Source organism: Blennius ocellaris (assembly GCF_963422515.1).
Source record: "Blennius ocellaris genome assembly, chromosome: 5".
In the NCBI taxonomy this organism is placed as follows: Eukaryota; Metazoa; Chordata; class Actinopteri; order Blenniiformes; family Blenniidae; genus Blennius; species Blennius ocellaris.
The window spans coordinates 18,301,727-18,320,491 of NC_137654.1; the positions used below are offsets into that span (position 1 = coordinate 18,301,727).

The 18,765-nt window shown below is 39.2% G+C and overlaps 1 protein-coding gene across 1 annotated transcript in view; it reads left to right on the plus strand.

Moving 5' to 3' along the window:
- The window catches only part of casz1 (castor zinc finger 1), a 166,284-nt gene that overhangs the window by 19,332 nt on the left and 128,187 nt on the right, over positions 1 to 18,765 (plus strand). Inside the window, exon 3 of the mRNA XM_080496761.1 lies at positions 12,312 to 12,396. The gene's annotated coding sequence lies outside the window, so the exon portion shown is untranslated. The remainder of the gene's footprint in view (positions 1 to 12,311; positions 12,397 to 18,765) is intronic.

Consider the following 18,765-nt stretch of genomic DNA (forward strand, 5'->3'; position numbering starts at 1 on the left):
TATGGCTCAAGTTTTCATTAAGGTGCTATTGATTAGCTTTTCCTGGCAATGAATTATGGACAACATTAAATAAAAGGGAAAATATTTTTATGACTTTGCTTAGGCCATGCCAGATTCCCCCTTTAGCCTCTTGTATGCTCGCCCTGACAGGCATTTTGTTTTCTCTCAAATTCTTGTGGCTTTTGTGAGATCTTGACCCAAAAGAAGAAAAATATTCCACTTTTATCATCCTCAGTTTAAGATACATGTTAAACTATTAAATGGTACAGACTATGGCAAGGATTTGGAGATTTCCTTTGAAATAATTAGAATAAAGAATTTTAAATGTCAAATGGTTAAAGGTATGATTGAGCTATTTAATGTTTCCCCATATAATGGTCCCATTTATAATGTCAAAAATGTGCACAGGACACTTTATGGTTGCTCAGTTGCCTTTGTATCCCCACTTTATGGCTTTTCATGGAAATCTGTGTTTGGTAACTAATTGTTGCTTGTTCTCTAAAGAATTCATACAAACCTTTATTAAATCCAAAACATGTTATAAGGTAGACTATGTAAGTTATGGATCATACAGTAGTGTGGTGATTATCACGCCCCTTGTTCCTGTTCTGGTCAGACTTGGTGACCTTTCTGTGGTGGTGAGGTGGTGGGGTTCTCCAGGTAGAACTTACATACATTTGAGTCTAATTAGTAAGTTTAGATTCATACTGACGGGCTGTGATTGGCTCTGTTGTAATATGTATAAAAAAAATACACTTCACATTATTTAGGAACATTAAGTTACATGTGTGATTTTGTTGGTATGTTGGATGCAGCGAAACAAGAGAACGTTTCTCCTCAAAAATGTTGCTGAAACAAGGCATCCCCCTGACCCCAGGGTCAATGTAAAAAAAACAACCCTTGGACAGTCTTTCAGTCCTTCAGTGGCTTTTCTTTGCGTAATGTTTACGTACAATGCCAAAAATGTTCCAGCCCATATTTTACCATGAGCTGCAGCCTTATAAAATCTGTCTGCCTCTTGAAAGTTCGCTGTCATTCTTCATGACCTCCCTATTTGTCACTAGTCATCTGGTGTGAAGCAGCTTCCTGAGACATATCTATGGCAGGTGGGCGGAGTGGGTGTCACCAAGTCTTTCCACCAAGGGAATGGACGGGTCACCAGAGTCACTACGTCTGTGACATCGTATGCTCCTCAACGATTTCAGCTTTTTCTCATCTGCGATAAACATCGAAGATATTATCTCTTCCTTTTGGTTAATAGTTGCAGCAGCAGTCACACTCTCAAGCCTTCACTCCTAACCTGGGGTGTATCTCTGGAATTCGTAGACGGTTGTTGTTGTTGTTCAACAATTTATTACAGACGCCCGTCATCATAAATAATAATTCAACCTGTTTTTCAACGACTTTCATCTTTTGACATATAAATTGTCAGTTTTCTTAGCTTGGAGTTGTAAGGCCAGTTCTCTCAACTGGAACATATTTCTTTTCATCTGTCATGTTCTGTCAACAGATGTGATTCATCAAGCGCAATGTATCAGGAGTTATTATAGATAATTGAGATTTTTATTAATCTTCCACATATGTGTGATTTAAGTGTTTGGGTCTAATGTATTCTAGTTATTGGGCAAACAAAGGTCAAAAAGGAAACAGGTCTCCTAATGATAGGAATGCTGATATTTTTAAAGCAAATTTCCCGACAGACTTTGCAAAGAAAGAGCTTTTATTGTAAATGGCAAGTAAGTAAAATACAGTTTTTGAGGCATGTCTGAGAATGAGAATTCCACACATACTGTATGCTTGGCTTCAGAAGAGACGGGGCATGCACAAATATATGGAGCTGATATTTGCGAAGTGAAGAAAAAACAACACCTTGTTCTGTACCTACCAGTTAATACCATATGAAAGAATAACACACAGGTTGTACTGGTTCCTAATCTAGAAGGCACAACACTGATGAAAGTCAGTGGATTGACACTGTTTGTGATTCTGTGTTCAAATTCTGTGTTGTTTCCTCATGTACAATGTTATTGTCAAAGTTTTAACATTTATAAGGATACAATTGCTCAGTTTTGCATTAGGCCATGTGAGAAATGTCTTGTTTGAGCTATTTTTCAATGCAATGGCGGTATTGAAATGAGGAAGTTCAACGTGTAAGATAAGTTTTGTTGGTTTGAATCTCACAGCTGATGGTTGATTTCATTACCTGAGTAAAACCTGTAATCCTCAGCCATTTAGGTAGTATCATGAAGGACATCCAGTGTAAAACTTGTTCCAAGTTAAACCCGCGAATCACATCTTCCACACAAAATGCCCTCTTTTACATTTTCAGTGGTATTGAGCTGCCATAAATGACTTTTAAATGCACTTCCAATATTCCAAACTTGTCATTCAAGGTAATATGTTGACAAAACAAATAGAAAGACTTCTCGGCACAAAGCAGCTCAAACTCAACACTAATGTAACTCTAAGCTAAACAATGAACTTTTAAGTAAACCAAACTTTTCCTTATGGTCTCAAGCAGAACCGAACATTATTCCAATCTGTACAAACAGAACGAACGAGGGGTTTATGGGATGGCAATTTTAATCCTCGGTATGTTTTCTATGTTTCATCATGAATGAATGAATGAAACTTTATTTCAAACTTTATTATTTACTTTCTTAAGTTTCTCTTGCCTCAGGTCAATGTCTGACAAGAAGCTTCTTAGGTTGATTTATTTTGGTCTTGAAAATGACCAAATTAAAGTTGACAATTTACACAGAGTATCCGTCTAAACTGAAATCCATTCTTTTGGGAGAAAAAAAAAATCCCTGTTCAGGCTTTATGCAGCAGATTTAAATCCTCAAGCTCACAGAACATGTTTTGAATGCATTAAACATCACTCCGTGAAGGTGTAGGTGGTGACTTATTTGAATGATATGTTTTTAAACAGATGGCTGGTTTATTGTTTTAGGTAATTTACATGGTAAAAGGCTTTGAAATCTGACTTTGGTAGTTCATTAACCTGCCACATAACGACAGTCAGAAATGACAAGTCCAGTATAAAGCTGCAGTGTTCGGTTAATAAAAAATCTTTTAGATGTCACGGTGCTTTATAGAAGAGTGCCATGACTGCTAGCTGCTGTTCAGTGTTCAGACTGCAGGCACTTAGTGCGCCAGGTGTTTTGCTTGAGATTTTTTCCACAAGACAAATGGAAAAGTGCCATATCCTTTAACCATCCCATTAATATGTCTTATAAGACTCACCACAACCGGGCACCAAAAGCTCAATTTTATTACAGTTTCTTGTCTTTGTCAGGCATAGCTTCCAGTTTACGTTTTCAGGTAATTATAGCGTTGAGCACACAAGAGTGGCACAAATTAGCACTTTGGGGGAAGAATCAGTTGGCTGGATGCCCATCATTGCCTGCTTGGCCTGGACATGATAAACACACAAGCACAAATGCCTGTAAAAGGCATCCAAAGTGTGCATCAACATTTTAATAGAGTTTCTCATGAAAACCAGAACAGTTGTGTAGCGCCGCGTGTTCAAAATTTATGCAAGAAACCAATCAAATGTTGTGCTTTAAGGGTAAAAGCTACGGTCTTATTCAGGCATAATGTGAGAAGCAGAAATATCACCCTCAATGAGGTCAAAACACAGATATTAGAGGATGTTCTGACCTAAACTTTTCGGGTCAAGTATATTTTCAAGTACTGCAACTGTTTCTTTTTTTTCCCCTCCCATTATTCCCTGCTTTTAAATAAGTACCCTTTTTTTTGCAGCAAGTGAGGAAGTGAGAGGACACCGTCTGAAAAGCGGAGTCAGGGCCGAGTCTTTGCCTGCTCATGTGCTCAGTGTGTGAGCAATAATGCGTGAGGTTTGATGTGGTCTGCAGAGGTTTTCTATCACAGATGCCATGAAAGGGAGCTTGTGGCTGTACTGTATACTGTATGCAATTCTTCCTTATTACATGTGGAATTTCCTTCCCGGATGATTGAAGTATCAGCATATTGCTGCCATATTCTCTCCCACCAGAGCCCAGAGTTTTAATAATTCACAGAATGAAGGGGGCAGATGAGAGGCCATCACAGTCACTTATATTTGTTTAATCCGAAGAGCACCAACCATTCACAACATTTTCTCAAACATGGGCGAGCAGTGTGTAATTCTGGCACTGTAGCATTGTTGAGAGACAGGGGAAGCTGTATCAGACAGTTGGTGTAATCCACGTCGTTTGCACACAGTAATCAATATGTGCCAAGAAATACTATATGTACTATGTTTACAGTATGATCATGTGCAGGAAAAATAACAATAAGTAATCTCATGTCATTTAGCTGTTCTATGCAAAGTTAATGTAATCCTCTAATGTTTAGTATAACACATCAATCATGCAAAAATCTATTGTTGCATTAGCCTTGAAAGAACAATAATAATAAAAACGCTATAATGGTTTTAGCTTCCTTTCCATAAATCAAACTCGGAAGCTGGGGAGGGGGCATCTTAACTTGCCATTTCAGCTCATCTGAGCAGTTGAAGGGATGCTGAATACTGATAGGATATTGAACAATAACCAGAGCCGCAGTTGGTCACTTTCAACCTGAAGTGGTTTGAAATACTGCACAACACAGTCAGTGGCAGCTTCTTACTGAAGTTGACCCAACACCTCCGACAATGACATAAAGCAGTTTTCTGTTCGATAGCCACTCAACAAGGGACTGTAAATCAACAGTAAATGCATAAAAACAGTTCATAGCGGAGGATTTATTGTACCACGCTACCAATCCTCTTAAACAAATATTAAAATAAGACCCAAATCAGGAAGGACGTCTTTTTACAGGTCACACTCGCTTCAGCTCTGAGGTGAGTCACGCTTGCTGACAGGATGTTGGAATTCACAATGATAATATTCGCTTGATGAGCAATGAACTCCTCACTCGCAGGGCAGCCCTGCTCTAAGTGTACATCTGCGGTGTACTAACAAAAATACACAATGAAACGGCACACGATTGGAGCATAATGTTATTTCCAGTGGGCAAAAAAGCACATTAAGATACATATATGGATGTGAAGTGCAACAGTTAAGCAAATACCCTGTTCAATAATGTATCATTACACAAACAGTCATGTGGCAAAACACACACACACACGCACGCGCATGCACGCACGCACGCACACACACACACGCACGCACGCACGCACGCACACACACACACAAACACAAACATAAACACACACACACATATAGAGAGAATTGCTGAAGAGCACAGCTTTTAGATTTGATAAGTGGAAGTGCATTTCTACCATGTGGTTTCAACCTGGGACCTTTACAAGTGCTTGTCAGGGTAGTGCTCAGAGTGCTGCTTGAAGAGGCTTTTCGATTTCACAGAGAATACACTCTTCTCAGGAAGTGGGTGGAGAAGATAATTCTCCAAAAGAGGAATAGAAAAAAAAAGAAAAGCTGGAGAATTAATAAACCTTTTTAGTTGGCATAATCATTCATTTTGAACTTAAACTGAACAGAGCAACAAAACAAATCATTTTTGGGGAAAGAATACATGTATTTTAATGCCCTCAAGCAAAACTAATTAAAGACGACACCTCATTTACATAAATAAGCATTATAATTTGCATGCATGCACAAGGGAATAGAGACAGAAAAGAAAGCAATATTTTGCAGTCTGCTAATTTCATTTTATTCAGGATTTAAGCTTAATAAAGATTCATTTTGGAGGGGAAAGGAATATAATCAAAGGGGAAATTTGAACTATCTCCAAAGATGCAGCAGCCTCCTATTCAAAGGACTCCTTCCGAGTCACCAGATGACTCCTAATCTGGAGTGGCACTTCCTGGCCTGGTTCCAACACCAACTCCTTGAAAGGTAAAAAAAATTTTAGAGCCCAATTTATTAGTATGCAGTTCTGGCTTCGGGTAGAGAATTAATGGCGGTGACTGATAATGACTGTAATCGTGGCACAAATGGGGTGTTGAAATAGCAAACAACGGGCACAAGGCATGTAATGGGGATTTTATTAATTACCCGAGGTCCCTAGCATGAGCAGTCTCCAGGATTTACTGTGACCATGCCAGCCGTTGGAGAAGAGGTCGGCCAGTCTAATCTGACAATGAAAGGGTCACTGTAAGGACTAGAGTGTGGCCAAAAAACGACTTGCGTCGTATAGTGCTGCAGGTGCCATGAAACTTAACTGTATCAAAAAAGATGACTGGTGGTGAATTTGTTCAGATCATTGCAAAACCTCTAAAAATGGTCATTTTATACCTAAAGGGGATACAAATGGGTTTTGCAACAAAATGAGGAAAAAAACCAACAACAACAAAAGAGCAGAACAAGTTCAGATGGATTGTCTTCTCTTCTCAGTGCTCAGAATGCCGTATACTGTAAAGCCGTTCACCTACAAGCTCTCTCTCTTTCTCTGTTGACTGTTAGAAAAAAAGAAATCAACATATGGTAGCGGTGTCAGGTAGGATAGCACATTCACACATCAGCTCATCAACAAGAGAGGATTGATTAAAAGTCCTTTTTATTACTCACTGCATCCTTAATGGACGCTAGACTTTCAAAATGGAAGAAACAATTAGAGTTTTACTGCTTTGTGGGCACTACTGATTTATATAAATCACTGCACGGGTGTAAATTTTCCAATAAAAGACTGTACCACTCCTAGCATACATAATCAACACGTCCATTCTTGGTACACACTCTAGCCTCGCACAATCTCAGTAAATTGGTAGGACTCAACAGTCATATCAAATTGAGCTCACTCAATCAACGCATTGGGTGTACTTAATGGAATTTCTGAACTGTTTCTGTATGCTTTACATCCACAAATCATACCCAGTGCTACCGGTCCAAAAGGATATATCAAAGGGGAAAAAAAAAACACATGGTAATAGCTACTTGTAGTCCAATGATGAATTAAGCAAAAAAAAAAACTGAGTTTCCTTATGTTCCTTATGTTATGAACTGTGGAGTGGCTTCCTCTGCCCTGACATTACATTTGGTTGATTAGCTCTTCACATCAATCTTCAAACTTTCCCACAAGTTTCCTCGTCACTTCTAATGACCAATATCCAGGTTCAAGCGCGGTGAAGTGATATCTATCACAGTCAGATGAAACAGGTGAAGCCACGGTGTGCGAGGCGTCGCATGAAAATGCCTCTCCCTGTTACGCAGGAGAAAAACTCAAAATAGAATTTAAAAATTGGCTGGGTAAGTAGATGCCATTAAAGTGATACTCCACCCAAATTCTATCTTTGGAGCACCCGAGGAAACCACCCTCTTTTGGTTTTGTAAGACGTTGTAAAAAGAATGCAAGCAATGGTAAAGCGTTTGATCATGTCACTCACAATAGAAGTAATGGTGAGAAGTTCCCACTGAAGAAATTTTGATTTTAAAAAGCCAGAAAACAGACAAAAATGCTTCCAGTCTCTTAGTTCTCTGAATACAATGTAACTACATGAGATGGCTAAAAGCTAGTAACATTAATTGTAAATATAATACATTTTTCATCACAATGATGATATAAAATAATAAAATAAATAAATAGTCATTGTTAGGAAAACTCAGACAATATTTGTTGATTGTTGTTGTCAACGCAGTTCATGTGAGCAATACAAGTTTGTTTGTAGAGGAAATTCAATCTGCTTGAAATAAAAATACTAATGTTAAATAAATGCAAGACAGAGCTTTATGAAATTTATATTTAAAGTGTAACAGTTAAATTTACAGTCAAAAACACTCAACATTATTCGAAGCATTACCAGTTATTAAAAGTCAAAGATATCGATTTAAATCCAGTCAGGCTCGTTGCAAAATGGTATAAAAGGCTGTAATTCAGTGTTGGTCAGTTTCCATGACGTGTAAATATGATAAGAAATATGTGTAAATGCAATATGTATTAAGGAAAAAAAAAGTTTATTTAGAGTTCGAGGTTTTACAATTTCTGATATTTGTACTAAAACCTTTGGGTATTTTGTTGCACATGATGGAAATGTTTCTGAAAAACAGATTTGAAAACAAAAACTATGTTTTGTTGCATTGATATTGCTCTTCCTTGTAATTGGACTTCAATGCTTAATCAGTGGATTCAGACCGGTTGGTGTCTTTCACTGCTTCAGTACTGCACTATATTCAAAATAGGTGAATAAAGCCAGCAAATCTAAAAGAACAGCACATTTCTCCTAATTTGAAATATAACCCAGGCAGTAAAGTTTGACTTCAGTCTGCGAAAGTCTTTGAGATCATTGAGAACAGTGTGAATGAAATAGATCTGGATGGTGGTGTCAGCACAAGAGCCGTTGAAATTCTCAGTGCAATAAACTCAAAAACACTGTTGGGCCCCGTACATTTTATTTTTCATTCAGATCTGAGCGACAGTTCACATCACATATGAATGAGTGGGATTTTTCGTTGAAGCGTGCCATTTTTCTGTCAACGAGGACTCAAGGAAATAAAGATTCCACCCATTTATAGGAAACTTAATGATGAACTTGCATACCTGCTTGGTCGAGTCACATTGCGTGACGAAGGTGTGTGTGTATATTTTACAGTATATTTATCTCATACCTGTGCCTAAGGGCAACCGATGGAAACATAACCTGAGAAAATCTCACCATTCAGGTTCAGTTTTGTTGTCCAATTACTTCACGGTATGAGCAGTTTTTCAAAATGCTGAAAAAAACCCTCAAGTCTGCTTTTTTTTTTCCCCCTAAACGCCTCATAAATAATTTTTTACAACTGGGGCATCTCTTTGCATAGCGAATGAAATAATTTGAGATAATAAATTCCATTTTGCAGACAACCATAAAAGCCACAGACAGCGGGAGGCTGTGTATCAAACATTAACACTTTATTCACACTTACAACATTTAATTTGCAACAAAACAGAGCACAGTTTAACATGGATAAAACAACTTCCCACACTTGTGATCGGGTTTCCCAGTGAGACGCGTGGCTTTAATGAAACGATGCATCTTCTTATAAATGTTAATGAAACCTCACCTGATGGGATCAAAGCGTTTCCCAACACAAAAAGCCACTGAACAGTGAGCACGTTTCAGCTCCTGTGATTGCTGTTTTATCACCAAAATCAAAATATGCACTTTTTCATAACCTCCCCTCATTCACATGTTCTGACAAGGTTTTCACAAGTGGCTCGGCCCCAGCTTGTGTTTAAAGTATTACCCGCTACTTTAGTGCTCCTTGATGTTTTTGTGAACATTGTTTTCAAGGGGATTTCAGGAAAATTTTACATGATAAAAGCAACCGTGAGACATGCAGGACACAGAATGCCCCACAAACGATGGCCTTTCTTTTGGTCATGATTTGCTATTCACCTTATGTTACCTACTGTATGGATTTAAAGGGAGTGTGTTTTCATGTTTATTTATCCCTTCACAGTCTGTATGACACTATGGCCTGCTCAATCATAAATAAAATTATACACAAATTAAATTAGGCATATACCCCCATTTAGCTACTTGTGAAATACTCCTCTATAGAGAAACTGTTGTTCATGTTTTTATCTCAAAGTACCCGGTTGATGGGTGTGTACATTTTTTCTTTTTCTCAATTATGAGGTCATGTGTGAAAAAATGTACTGAAAAACAGTCGTGCCATAACATATCAAAACCTGTTTTTATGTAATGATGAAGATATTTGAGGTGGGGAAAAAAAAAAAAGAAAAAAAAAAGGCTTCAGTGCCATCTGAAACACGCACAATGAGCATTTCTATCTAGTTTTGTTTGTTTTCGCTCCTCCTCTTGTCCTGCCTCTGAGGTGAGAGGGAGAGACTTTGAAACTAAAGTTGGCAACATTCCTTGGCAGTGACACATACAGAAGTATCACCTTATTGCTCTCTTTTGGAACACACGATGAAAAAGAAGAAGAAAAAAACAAAACAAACACAAAGAGCTGAACCAGATGTTCAAGTTCTCGTCTGAAAAAAAAAAAGAACATACTGTTTATCACCTGAGAAAGGACTTCACCCATTCAGTTGTTTCGGAAGTACCTTAACTTAAACCTTTATTACTGAATATGTGTTGATTGTGTTCCTGTTGTATGTCATTGAGTACTCCACCCACAACTTCTTTTAGTTACACACCTTGTAATGTAAAAAAAAAAAAAATCACTTGTCCTGCTTTGTACGTACGCACGCACGCACGCACGCACGCACGCACGCACACACACACACACACACACACACACACACTAACTGAGGAGTGGTGAATATTAGCAGGACCCACCAGAGCTGGTGGGAGGCAACAGTCCTGTGGGTGTCGAGGAGCAGATCCCTCTGAGCTCCAGAGGTGCCTCAGACAGGCGTGTTGCCTCACCTGGCCGTGTGTTTACCTCAGATGGTAGGATTAGGAGGCAGCCATGTGGAAGATATGGCTCTAATCCGTCGTGCCTTCACTTGGCACTCAGACGTTGTCCTCCGCAACACTTCCGCTCTCTTAAAGTTAGAGCAACGCCCTGAAGGAATGTGAGAAAAACCAACAGCATTTTGAGACTCTTTGGGCCTGATACGACAATATTGTGACAGCCACGCTGGGTCAGGGGAGAGGTGGTGCAGGAAGGAGGCTGTTTGAGGGGGAGAGCCATGAGAGGGAGAGCTGAGGAGAGGCTGTGATGGTGTCCTATAGCCTTCCAGTGGAAATCATCAACCTGTCAAAAGATTCGGTTTCACAAAATATGGTTGAGCAGTTTATAATATAACTGATGCTGGACTTGTGTCTTTCTTTTGTACAGTATTTTTATGTAGAGTGTATTTTATCAAAACTCTTCCAACAGTTTTCTCTCGTTCCTGTTGGAGAGCTGTTACTTATGTTATAACTATACACTAACCCAATCACACATATTTCCCCTTTTATATTAAAATAAATGGGCTTTCGTCATCATTAAGTATAAACTACACAATATTGATTACCCAAGTTAGGGAATATGAAGTCTTATTTCTGGAAAAAAAATGTCCACTACCTTTGATTTTCTAGACCTGTTGTATGCAATTCGTAGGTTCAAGAATAGGGTTTCACATTCTTAAAACTTTAGTGTCGTCATATTTTCTTTACCTTGCTATTGCAAGATTAGAAGGAGCAGCAAATGTTTTTGATACACTGATAGACATCAGCCGTTAATAAACTGTTGAACAAACTGAGCCACCATAATTTATAGTCTTTTGTCTGTCAAAAATATTTTAAATAAAGTTTTGTTTTGAAAAGTTGAAAGGGTATTAAGGAGAACATAGAAAAAGTAATAAAACTGAGAATTGAAGCAACAAACTGAAGAAATTCTGAGGCAACTGATATCTGAGGTTATAGTTTAAGCTTCACAACGCACAGCAGGTAGAATAAGACATTTCTTTTATGTATACGACGAATCATATTTCTTTAAAATCGTTTTTACTTTTCACGAAATGTGTTATTGTGAGTATTTCAAGCCTTTTCTTGCCTGCCGTTGGTCGGAGTGAATGTGCTCGACAATCACAACCACATCGCTGCCTCCATCACCAGTGGTACCAAGCAAAACTCTTATTTATCCAATGTGCTGATAATTAAGCTGTTCTCATTAGTGACATAATTGGAAATGTAATTAGCAATAGTAATAATTATTACATTTAATACCTTTTCTCTTTAGTTATCAGGCTCATTCAAACTGGTAATTAGCAGTCACGAGAATTTCATACTTTTGTCCTAATTCATTTTGACCACCAATTACTTTTCTCGCGATCCATAAATCATCACTATATTTACCTTTTTTTCCCTGTAAACATACAAACACTGCATTCATTCACTCCTCAGAGAAGACAAGTGGTTAAGAATCAGCGCTCTGTTGTGTTACGATTCATTTCTTTTGAGTTTTAGGAGTAATAGTGTGGATGACTTACATTCTATCTCAAACTTTGCATGCACATGACACATGTAGCTGCAGATGAAAAACAGTTTTGGGATTCTTAGTTTCTCCCTTGGCAGACTTTAATCTTTTACATCAGTTTATATGGAAAACATGTTTTCACATGTTGACAAGTTGATTTTAATACTGACTTTATCGTCACTCAGTTGCAGGTGTTAGAAGAAACTAATTTGTACTTCAGAGGTTTGACATTGGCTTGTTTGTTTGACACCAAAACTAAATTCAGGGCGAGATTCATCATTCCAGATGTGCCTTGGTCTGCGTGGATTTGAGTAACTGTGTGGATCGCTTTGCTCGTTTTATGTTTCTTTTTTGGTGAAATACTGTAGTTGATGGCACCTTTCAATCTGTCTTTTCAGAGAAGCTACATTTGAGCTGTTTTATGTTTATCTACAGAAATCAGATGGCGGCGGAGTGAATGTCGGCCAGAGGCGATAATTCCCCGAAGGATCAGCTTCAATACAACTTGGTCCCCAGGAAGGTGAGACTTTCTTTTCTAATATTTTGAAGGTAAACGTGAATGTGTTTGGTCGCTTGCACTGACTTCCACACTGGAACCGGGTTTGCTTTCTGCTGAGAAATCAACTCAACTTCATATTTACTTGAACAAAGAATGATCGACTTTCCCCAAAACACAAACTGTGTCATGCCGTGTGTGGTATTGATGTCTCTGCTCCATATTTAAGTTGCACCTCTGTTTCTTGGAGCAACTTAATTGTCTCAAACATGCACGCAAGCAGCACGCACGAGTCATGATACCCCAAGGCATAGATTAATTAAGCTATGAAAACCCATGAGCAGTGAGCATTCAGCAGGTGCCTGTTTGCCTTGGTATGGGACTTGTTTTTGGCAGTGGTGCAGTGGCTCATTATAAATCTATAATTAAGTTACAATTTTATTTGCTTTTTTTTAACGTACTGTCATCTGGGATAAACCATGGCTTAAACTCTGATTTTGTCAAGTGCGCTCTTTGGCTGTATTGCTTCTGTGTCCCTCTTCTTCGGCAGGATTTGAGGAATTTGTGAATGAGAAGCAGGGAGTGATATCCTATGTGTCACACACTGGCTGGCATCCGGAGCCGCCTACAGGTGTCCATGTTTTCAACTTGTTATTGAGACGTATCTCGTGATTCTTAAAGTCTCCTGATTCGCTGCTAATCCAAAACAAGCTGATTTACTCACCCACCTTCCTCCACCTCACTTGTATCCCAGCACAAAAACAGTGTCCCCCCCCTGCTGGCTGACGGGATGGTCCTCAGGACCCCCGCAGCTCGGCTCATCCCGTGCCGCGACGTGTTGGCAGCGCCAAGTGAATGCGATGAAGCGGCTCTCTCAGGCCAACATCTGTTACTTGGAGTCACCTGCCAGCAAAGAGGGAGGGTGAGAGACACAGCAGGGGCCTGAAGGAAGGATGAGCAGGGCTGTGGGAGAGAATCCCCCCGTCTGCATCGTGGCCAGACTGAATGAGAGTCACCGCCACGACTGTACTGATTGCCAAGAGCTCGCTCGAGCTAACAATGTGGCCTGTGGAGGGGCACACTAAGCAGGAAATTGGGGTTAACAACATTGTTACATATTAAACAGGGCTTGGCTGTGTGCATAGGATAGGGAGTGACAAATTCTGAGAGTCAAGCACATTATTTGAGTCTGAGAACAATCACAATGTTTGTGGTTTCCTTCCAGATTAGCAGTTTAAAAAGGATAAAATTCAAAGACACTTGACACTTTTTGCAATGGTGCAGTTTAACTGTAGGATCTTTAGGTTCTTGTTTTTGTTTCTTTTTTTTTTTTAATATTCAGGATTTGTTTTGTACAACCTCCAGAGAATTATATAATTTGCACATTTATTAAATTCACATTTAATTAACATTATATCAGATGTTTAAAGTAATGCAATAAATTATTTCATTAGTTGTTATGATTCATCTAAAAAAAAAAAGTTGAAAAGACAGAAACAAAATACTAATAACAAAAAAATAGGTGGTAAATAATTTTGCATCGAATTGTGTTAATAGCCAGTTGGTCAGTGGGTATAGAAAGAACATTTTAGAGAGGCCGAGTTATTGTAGAAAAACATAAATTCATCAAGTGATTAAGAAAAGATGAACGGATCAGGGGCCCAGGGGAAAAGTCTGACGGTCAATATTAGACGCTCACAGTCTTTCAAACTTGTGATTTGTCTTTGATCTATTGTGGATGCCTTTTGCAAATTATGGCATCATGTTTTATTTACATTATACACATTGTGCCAGCCTTTTTGGAGGCTGGGTTGTATAAAGTAACCTGCAAGTCTTAAAATTAAATGTAAATAAAAGGGTCGTAAATTAGTGCTCGTATTTTTAGTATCATTACCTCCAAGTGGTCCCGGCAGAACACTTAAGTTTTTTCTTTTTCTTAATTTTTTTTTTTATTTAAAAGCAATATACTTCTGAATTTAATATTACATCTCCAAACTCTCTTCAAGTGAAATGACTAGTCAGCAATTGCTACTGTTATGAGTGTTTTCACAGGTGGTAATTGTATATTACGGCGCAGGTCTACGCTTTGGTTTTCACAGCTCAATTCTTACAAGTGAATCTCGCTGCTTTCCTTCACTCTTTCCCCCACTGTGTCTAGCCCAAGGGAGAGACGCCTTCTACGTGTTGTAATAAGGGTAGCTGATATAATGAAGGTCATTGTAATCAGAGCTAATGTGCCAAGGAGTCAAGACACTGTAGCTTTATTTGCCAGCAAGGCTCGGCATTTGGTACCCATGGGGATCCGGCTGATAGTGTTATCTTTGCTAACCTGACTCTAATACAGGCCTTGCTCCGCTGTTTGTGTCAATGTCTGAGCTGAACTTTTCCCAGTGATCCATTCCATGTGCGGATGGGCATGAACTGGGCTCGACTCGACTCCATCCTGGTTAAATCCCATCCCAAGGTGTTTGGCTTCTCTCGGTTCACATGCTGTATTGAGAGAGCGGCGCTCCCTGTCTCCGACTGGCTGACTTGGAAAACAGACTGAGCTCAGTCAGGCTTCAGAGGAACGTACTTGACATAAGAAACATTACATTGGCATCTGCTAAGGACCGGCTCGTAGGAGATGACCTCTAAATCTAATCCTGTCCCTCAGGATATGCAAATGTCCTCAGCTCAAATTTGATTTGTTTTTTGCCTGTCCAGGACACAGCAGTTTGTTTACAACTGTTATCCATCCCAGTGTTAAAAATATCCTTGCTCACCAGAAGGGTTAGATATGGTGGTCTTTTATAGATCTGCATCAAACTGATGCTTTGAGTAAATCGGTGTGATGAGAGGGATTATATTGGAGCGCATACTGTACGTGTCAAACACTTTCAAGATCCAACTGTCGCAGAAAAAAACTTTACTATACATATTAGGTTGTTGTGGTTATTCATAAAATCGTGTAATGCAGTGGTTTTCAAAAGGTGGGTTGAGATTTCCTCAGCGGTGTGAGATAGCTTAGGAGTTACACTTTCAATCTGCTTTCTTTGAGTTTTCTATTTGTTATTGTTTCAGGGGAGGGTATAAATTAATTTCATGGAAACATCCGTTTTTAAAACGGAACATGTCGTTGTGAAAAATTAAAAGTGCAATTGCAGACTATACAGTCTTACCAGATATTTCAAAATGGGATGGAGCCCAACAGTTGTGAACAAAAATGTCTTCTCATGTGAGACATATTAGGAAGTCCAGTTCGTCTGAATGTGGTTCAAGCTCTGTGTGGGGAGTCATCCTTTGAAAACCAAGATTTACTGGTTTATTATCTATTAAACCATACTATATAAGGACAGGGTTCTGGTGCAAAGTTGAAGTTTGTGTTCATTAAATTATTAGAGACGTTTGATTCACGTCTTGTCTAATTGCTTATTTTATCACGAGCTCTAAAATCTGTATGATCAGCATCAAAACCAGTCTGTTGATTACCAATTTATTAATTTCATTAAATTTGGCTTTTAAATATTGTATTTTCTGTAAAAACAATCTGGCCTTTTTTTTTTTTTTTTTTTTTTTAATTCATCTGTGCACATCCTGGAGAAAAAAAAAAAAAGGATATCCGTATCTAACCCTATGCAAGTCCCCTGATCCCATCATTCAAACTTCCAAGCCTCTCTTTGTGGCTTCCTGGAGGACCACGGTGAAATGATCTCTTTTGTTTCGCATCATTAGTTCCATCTGTTGTGCGAGCAGGCCTGTCTGTTCCGGAGCATGGCAACGTGATGCTCGCCAGGGGCGATTGGAGACGCTACCGTCCCGGTGGCTTGTGGCTCAACCTCCGCTGCCACCATTGCCTCGTCCGTGATCCCCATGACACGATCACACTCGCTTGACTGTTTTCATTTATTTATTCAAACGTTTGCGGGGGGGGGGATACAAACGCTCACAACTGCTTGATATGCAAGACGTAGCGTTAATTTAGTTGTTTTTATTTATTTTGAAGGAAAGATTTCAGAAGTGAGTCGTTACAGTTGATCGTACGCAGCAACATTGACTGATTCTCTGTGGCTGAAGAGTTTAGATGTGACAGTGAAGCAATAGATACAGTGCTCATAAACTACAGTTTTAATTTCTGCAAAGTCATTACCAGCAATTAACCACAAATCACCCGTCGTGTCATTCCTTCATGTCCAGTTCGTGTCAAAACCAGGCTGTAATAGGTCAGATTTGTGTGCTTATTTTGTTGCAGTCGGGAGTAAATGATGCACCAAACAGATGTAGCATTTTCTCACAACAAGGAAATATTTTATTCATGATTTACATGAATGATAAATCTTCAGAAAGTCTTAGCGCTGATGGGCATACACAATTTAACATCTGTCTTCCTTGGAATAATTAATCACATACCAGAACACTTGGGACTCAGTGTTGGATTTTTCCTCTCACTTTACTTGGTCTAATTACTTCTTTAAAAGCAAAGCATTCTTTAAGGAAGACTAGAATGATAAACATACTGGCAATACACTCTGCAAAAGAGCAGCTCTGGAAAAAGGAAAATGTAATGGACTGACTGCTTTCTCGTCCTATCCCTAAGAAACCACGCAGACCTCACCACACCTAAGACGGGAAAATGTGACTATACATTGTAATTATAATTCGTAATTCCCAAATGAATATTTCCATAATGTCTCCCAAGTGAATTGCTCTTATCGCCACTGTGCGAATGTACAGCGCAAGGGCATCTGTGTGCATGTCAATGCGGAGATCACCAGATAATTTTCATTGAAGATGGAGCCATCAAAGGTCATAGCCATCCAAATGACCTAACCTTGCAATGTAACACCTGGGTGTAAAAGTGGACTCATCCTATCTACTGGGATGGGTGTAATGTACCTCTAATGTATAAAGTGCGGAAATAAAATAAGAGTTATAGGTTGGTGGAAGAGGTTCAGTGTGGGCTGGAGAATACTGTAACTCTATCGGGTGAAATAGCTATGTTGGTATCACCCGAGGTGACAGGCTATTGCCGAAGTGCTGTATTTGTTGGAACCATTATGAAATAAAGTCTGTGAAAAAGGCCAATATTCAGTTTGAATTGATTCCTGGAAAACTCCTGAAGTGAATATGCTTTCATTTTGATAGTATTACTATGGACAAAATGTGTTGTGTCAGTTTCACCTCTCCATTACTTTGCTCCATTAAGGCAAAACCAAGTGATTTTATTTTTGCCCAGTCTATTTTCTGTGATAAAATGAAAATCTGAAAGCTTTATTAAGTCTGAGTGACACCTAAAGCTGAGAGCCCACAGGAAAATAAGTCATGTGGGATCTAGTTTCAGTTCATTTTTGCTCAATTCCCATCTCCTGATCAAATACTGCACTTTCCAGTCTGGCTTAATGGGAGTGTCAAGTTCACAGAGGGCCTCGCTCTCCCACTGACTCCATTACCTGATAACAGCACTGGTTTTGGCACTTATTTGCACAGTGTAGTAAACGCTTTCCTTACGTCGTGCACATTTGTAGCCGGTTGTAATTGAAGCTGTATTGAGACCATTTTATTAATTTTTCCCGGCCTTCCCCTCCGTATAGTTCCAAGCTACCGTGGGCAATAACCCATCTCATTTTCTTCCCTTTGCTCTGGCTGCTTGTGCTGCTCTTTTTCTTTATAGCGGAGCTTTTGAATGCTGCTCTTCTTTAAGCCAAACAAACATGACCACTGATGTCTTGGGTTCAGGGCCTTTCAAACAACCTTTCAATAAAACAAGCTCAGCTGTGAGACATACAGGATCTCTCATGCTGGGCAGCCCTGCTGAAAATACCCTCCCTCCTGTTTCAAAGCCATCAGCTTTTGGTTCCCCCAGGAGAGCCAGCATTATCCTGCAGGGTTTATTTAAACTTGTTGAGAAGGTCTTTTTTCATACAGTGGGTTATGTGACATTTAGAGAGAACCTCTATGAAACAGATTTATTTATTTTTTTTTAACTTATCGATCCAAATTTCAAGACCGTGGGTGCCAATTTCCTGTAAAAGGTAAACGGCAGCAGGTTTTTGATATGGGTTGGGTGACACTGGGCGTGCCGCACCTGCAGCTCTTCTGCCTGTGGCATAAGCATAGGATGCCGGATGCTGAGATGCCGAGGAAAACCTGCTGTGTTTGCTCGACGTTCAGCACGTTGTGAGTGACAGCATCCTGAAAGGTGAAGGGGAGGAGCAACAATGGAAAATGAGGACAACTGACGAAAGAATTTTTCACACTGCGCTCTTCTTCTTTCATTGATCTTTTACTGTCTCTTTCACATCTCCCAAGAATAGAAGATATGCCACTTAAATAAATGTCACTTAGCCATCTCGGGTTTCAGTGTCTCCACACTGACATGTGAGTGTTTTTTTTAGTTTTTTTTTAGTCATTCAT